The sequence below is a fragment of the Mirounga leonina genome, unplaced genomic scaffold (genome assembly GCF_011800145.1).
Source record: "Mirounga leonina isolate KUSES-001 unplaced genomic scaffold, KU_Mleo_1.0 Mir_115, whole genome shotgun sequence".
NCBI classification, from domain to species: domain Eukaryota; kingdom Metazoa; phylum Chordata; class Mammalia; order Carnivora; family Phocidae; genus Mirounga; species Mirounga leonina.
This window is the reverse complement of record NW_023270268.1, coordinates 71,818,560-71,824,906: the sequence shown is the minus strand read 5'-3', so window position 1 is coordinate 71,824,906 and position 6,347 is coordinate 71,818,560. Positions and strand designations below refer to the sequence as shown.

Sequence of the window (6,347 nt, the reverse complement as noted above, 5' to 3'; positions counted from 1 at the left end):
GGTGTGTCTTTAACACTCCTAACATTTGAATGAAGAGTAAACATGTAGTCAACCACCTTCATGTAAAATATTAAGATGACTGTATGCCTTTTCCTCTTAGCCTTTTGTCTTGGTGGTTTAGTGTTAAGAAGCTGGTGGTTTAGGGGCAGGTGGGTGGCTCAGTCGCTTAAGCATCTGCCTTTGGCTCAGGTCATGATCCTGGACTCCAGGAATAGAGCCCCACTTTGGGCTCCCTGCTCAGTGGGGAGTCGGCTTCTCCTTCTACTCCTCCCCCTGCTTGTGCACTCTCTCACTCTCTCTCTCTCACTTACTCTCTCTAATAAATAAATAAAGTCTTAAAAAAAAAAAAGCTGATGGTTTAGTATGGACAAAGCTGATATCCAGATTTACTAGCCAAGCCTTCAGCTTCCTTTCCAACTCTTTGTTCTCCCTCCATCATAGTCTTTTATGATCCCGCCCCCCCGCAAACTCTACTCTAACTGCCTGTGGATATTCACTGTTCTCCAACCATGCCCTCATCCTCTCCTCATTCTATTCCAGTGTCAATGGCATCGCTACCCACACAGGCTCCTGTCCTCCCCAATTTCTTTACATCCTAGTCATCTATAAAAGCCCTGCTGAGACCCTACCTCTTCCATGAGTCACCTAATCTCACCTTCCCCTATTCTTCTCTAGTCTTGTCTTTATACCTTAAACCTGTACTGTAATGTTTATTTTTATTTCCTGCTCACTAGCTTGTAAATTCCTAGTGCTCAATTACTGTACTTTATTCCCTGTTATATTTTTCACACTGCCTAACAAAGTGCCTAGAACAAAAGTAGTTATCCAATAAATGTCATCAGATTACATTAGTAATGAGAGGAGACTGTCATTAATTGGAAATGGCAACAAGTGAAAAAATATGCCCAGTTAGAAGAGCCTCCTAAGACTATGGTATAATTTTCTAATGTTTATGCTGTTTGGGATGTATAGAAAGTAATGCATATGTATTTTATAAATTGGAAAAGGAAAATCTGAGAAAAGGAAAACACCACTATTACTCCATTTAGAGACAACTACTGATAACATGTTAATTAGTAAATTTCCTCCTAGTTTTTTTTTTTTTGAAGGATTTTATGTAGTTGTTATTATATTCTGTCCATGTATCTGTTTTCCTGCAAAGGCTATTAAAAGCTTTTCATGAGTCCTTTTAATTATAGTATCTAATCCTATTGTTAAACCATATTTTACTTAATCATTTTCTACTTGTTGGACATGTAAGATGGTTCTCAATTTTTTTCCAATTAAAATAATTCAGTGTTGAATACCTCTGAGCAAAAAGAGTTGCCTACCCATCTTTTTAGAAAATAGTGTTTAAGGGGCATTTCAACTAGTTTTGCTATAAATAATCTAGTTTGGTCTTTTAATGAATACCAGTATTTTTTGTTTTCCTCAGCCCTGCTGAGATAATTTCCTGTCTGTTGAATCTCTGCTGCCCTGTTGACATCACTTATATTCTCAGCATTTTATACTGTCCAGGTCATTTACTCAATCCATCTCTCTGGCTGCCTGGATACATTCTGACAGATGCTTTCTAATGAAGCTGGACATATTCCACGTTCTCTAGTCACTACCTCTTAATTGATGGGATTTGGGGAAGATTTTCAAATGGTTCAGTCTTAGCTACTGTAAAATTTAGAAATAGTTTACTTATTTAAAAATCTTATCTTTTCAAAGTTTTGAACATTAAAGCAATTTCACATGCATTATCTTATGCATTCTTATAAAAAAATAACAAGCAAATAGTATTAGCACTTTACAGATGAGGAATCTGAGACTCTGAGAAGCCAAGAAAAAACTGTATTGTTTTCTTATTGCTGTTGTAACAAGTTACCACAAACCTAGCTGCTTAACACAAATTTATTATAATTCTGGAGGTCTTGTTGGGCTAAAACCAAGGTGTGGTAAGGCTATATTCCTTTCTAGAGGCTCAGAGAAGAATCTGTTTCCTTGTCTTTTCCAGATTCCAGATGCTGCCCACATTCCTTGGCTTTTGGCCTCTTCCTTGACCTTCAAAGCCAGAAATAGAAGGCTTAGCCTTTCTCATATCATATCACTCTGACACTGACTCCCCTGATTTCCCTTTCTCACTTAGAAGGACATTTGTGATTACTTCGGCCTTGCTAAGATAATGCAGGATGAATTCCTCTTAAGATCCTTAACCTAATCACATCTGCAAGGGCATTTTTTTCAATTTTATTTTTTTGTTTTTTGCTGTAACACATTTACCGTTTTGGGGATTTGATTGTAGACATCTTTGAGGGGCAATTGTTCTGGCTAACACAACTATTCACAGTAGAAGTAAAAGCTATAGACGTAATGTGATGTTATTATATCACATTAAGCAAAGTGATTTGAGATCCCTATAATTTAATGACCATAAAAGCTACAATGCATATACTTGCTTAGAAAAATCATTCTTATGTAAGTGTGTATTTGTGACACACGTGTAGGTTTCATTTGCCATATATTAATTTATTTGCCCAAGTTGAAATTTATATTTATTCAATTTGGATAACTGCTTTTCCTATTGTATGGTAAATCTGAAACTGCTGTGTCTCTAAATGTACCCAATAAAGGATTTTTAAAAATTACATCCTAATTGTTTTAAAAACATGCTTACTGCTCACACATTGGCATGGATTAATTAGTGTAATTAGTCTTGTGTATATAACCATTGCCCAAAATGTCCCCGACAGCTAAAAAGCAACCAGCCACATAATGTCTTGTGGATAGCTTAGCATGTAAGGGTCAGGCAACTGGTGATTTGCTTTTTTGCATGGTTGTCAGAAAAACAACCAAAAATCTGGCACTTCAGATTTCACATTCTGAAAATGAAGACAAATTATAATACATTTCTACATTAACTTAGCTTTCACCTGTGAATTTGCTTTATTGGGTGTTTGGATAAATATGGAGTTACTTATCTAGAGTGAACTCCACTATGGCTAAATGTTAAATGAAAACCATTTCAAAGCTTATTGTGTATCAATGTCTCTTACTCTGGATATTTTTAAAGCATCTGTTCTTTTTTTATGTGAATTCTTGGAAATGTAGTAGAACAGGGGATCACTCTTGGTGAGGGACCCATGAAGTAGGGCATTACAGTTGCTATATAATTTCATTGAAGGCTCACACCACCCAGTTCACAGTTTCTGGGAAAGCCAAAAGTAAGTAAGCATGATGGATAAAGCCTTCAATAAAGTGACATGAATAATAATTATAAATAATAATAATTCTTCATATTAAATCTTTTGATTTAAGTGTTTTAATATACCAAACTTTAACAAAAAACCTTTTCTTATAAGGGCCCTTATATTTTCCTTTAAAAAAGAATATCTATTAAAACTAACTTAAGACTCACATAATCATTGTTGTATTTATGATTTATGTCAAATCCTTACCAAAATGCACAGTCATAAATAATAGAATATTTACAGAGTTTTTTCCCTTAAAAAGTTTTGGAGATAAATTCTCCTTAGGAAATTCTTTCAGTGAACATAGAGAACTTTGGTTGTTCTAAAAAACTGTTTACAATTGAATAACTAAAACTAAAAATATTTATTTTTTAACTTAATGGAATATCAGAGGAGAATTATCGAATATATACATACCTGGTTTAAAGAATATATAGTAATAAAAGAATGTACATGCTACTAAATATCATATTTTGATATCTGGAACAGGTGGACCTTTCAAAAAAAAGGTTCCTAATTATTCCTATACTGTTGAAATTATTTTAATTTTGCATCTCAGCAGATATATTTGTATGCTGGAAACAGGTGTTCATCAAAAGACGGTGATAAAGAGACATTGCAGTCAGGGCTTGGAGCCTAGCCCGCATGGTGTGATGACAGATAAATTAGAAAAATCCTGCTAAACATCTCTACACTTCAGAAGGAGATTACACCTTTTTAAAAAGGCGAAACATGTGGTTCAATTACTTATTGTCTTGGCATGTGGTTATGATGAAAGACGGAGTCTTAAACATCAATAGAGCTAAACTAACATCCCAGATGGGCTTCGGGAGAGGGACTCCTGCAGCAATCCACCTGCACAAAAAGCAACTGGGAGAAAAATTAAAGAAATGCTTTCCTTCCCCTCCTCTATTTAATTTGTTTCTTTAATATTAAATAGCCATTTAATGAATAACATAAGCTATGCAGAAAAAATAAGAGCAAAGAACTTTTATTTCAATGTATTTTCTGGGTGATCCAGCAGGAGATGAGGCACGTTTTCTGGCTCTGCAGAATGCTGTGCAGGTCTCACATGAGTCCTGAGGGTTATAACAGATAATCACTAAGCCTAGGGGAGGAAAGGCAAGTACATCTGCACAATGCATAGGTCTAGACAGACAACATGCTGTGTGACCATAGGGAAATCACAGAACCTCTCTGGGCCTCATTTTCTACATTTGCAAACTGCAGAAGTATGATTCCTTTTGGTCTCACACTGCAACAATCTGGATATAATCTTCACTTCAGTCATAATACATACAAAGTAAATGCCACTAGGGGACATACAATAGAGAGAAACTCAGTGGGAACCAGCATTTCTCCACAAACCATTTCTACATTCAGACATGACTAGAGGATCCCAACAGTTCTTCAGATGTACAATACTATGACATAAGGCTGTGAAGAATTAGTAGTAGGGTACAGGAGCTGAGGGAGGGAAATAGGAAGGATCAAGAGGGAAATTATAATCTATTAGTCACATATTATACTAATTTCACATTGAATCCAACCAACAACTCTGCAAACAAAACAGGTATTACTTATCCATTGTATGAGAAGCTAAAATAATGATTGCTAACATCTATTGAGCCAGAATCATGCTAAGTACTTCTCTCTACATTAGTTCATTTAAAATTTATAGGAAGCCTTTTAAGTAGGTTGAGAAATAATGCCATTTCTTCACCATTGTAGTCCCCCCAAATACCAAAATAATTGCTGTCTTTTGAGCAAGGCTTGATCATGTGCTGTGAACCATGTCAAGGCCTTTCCCAAGCTTTATTTAATTTAACCCCTCTGACAACCCTACGGACCAGCTGGTATTGTTGTCTCTATTTAACAAATGGGGACACTGAGGCTTGGAGAGGCGGAATAATTTACCCAGGGCCAGTTAGAGTTGAGAAGACAGTGTAAGATCTTATAATCACTGCAGTACACTGTCATTAAAGGCTCAAAAAGACTAACTAATGTAAGGTCACAATATTAAATACGAATCAACAGAGGTGGGCTTAAACCCCAGTTTGACTCCCAAGCTCTCCTTTTTCAACTTTTCTGAACAGCAGCAGGGCGGAATAGCATCCCGCCATTTTTGATAAATATGTTTGGTGCTTGCTATGTTCAATGCGCTGTGCCAGGCCCGATAAGAGATATAAAAAAAGTTGGCATCATTCTCCCCAAACCCATTATTAGCATCAATAGAGCTAAACTAACATGAGGAAATCCAGACATACACTTATGAAACACGTAAAAAAAACCAGTAAGAATGTAGGGTTAAGAGCCAAAAGAATCAATAGATGCAATAGGGTTGAAGAATGTAACTCATTTTGAGGTGGGGGACATGCACGAGGGGGTGTGAGGATGGGCAGGATTTCTGGAGATTGGGATGGAAGAAGAACAAGATGACCATTTAGCCAGAATGGTCCTGGAAGCTCCCTAGAGGCAAAGTCTGAGAATAGTGAATGAAAGTAGTAAGGGCATTTTCTAACACGGATGAGTTGGAGATATAGTTGGAAAGGTATGTTGGGACCAGACTATAGACTCTATATGCAAAAGCTGACTTACAAATACTCAAGATTTCTAAACAGCAGGGTGATATGATTTACCTCACATGGTGAAGGCTACACCACAGTCATCCCACCTCAGGGAAAGGCATTTTGAGGAAAGAAAAGAAGGGTTTCTCCTTGGTATAAAGATTGATGATAATAGGGGAAGTACTGACCCAGTTTTTTAAAGATTTTTTTTTTGTCATTCTAAATATAAATGTGCATCACAGGAAAAAAAAATTGGAAAACGCAGTATAAAGAGAGCAAAGAACACCCATAATCCTACCATTTAGAGACCATCATTAACACTTTGATGGATTTTAATTTAATCATTCAAGAAATATTTATTGAGGGCGCCTGGGTGGCTCAGTCGTTAAGCGTCTGCCTTCGGCTCAGGTCATGATCCCAGGGTCCTGGGATCGAGTCCCACATCGGGCTCCCTCCTCGGGGGGAGGCCTGCTTCTCCCTCTCCCCCTCCTGCTGCTTGTGTTCCTGCTCTCGCTATCTCTGTCTCTGTCAAATAAATAAATAA

General features: G+C 36.8%; 1 long non-coding RNA gene across 1 annotated transcript; it reads right to left on the bottom strand.

The window, feature by feature from the left end:
* Positions 1–292: 292 nt before the first annotated feature.
* On the bottom strand, positions 293–4,983 carry LOC118006833. Its single transcript, XR_004678205.1, has 3 exons — positions 4,563–4,983; positions 792–794; positions 293–306 (listed from the first exon to the last, which is right to left on the bottom strand). It is a non-coding gene; the product is annotated as an uncharacterized LOC118006833 (long non-coding RNA).
* Between the last annotated feature and the right edge of the window lie 1,364 nt (positions 4,984–6,347).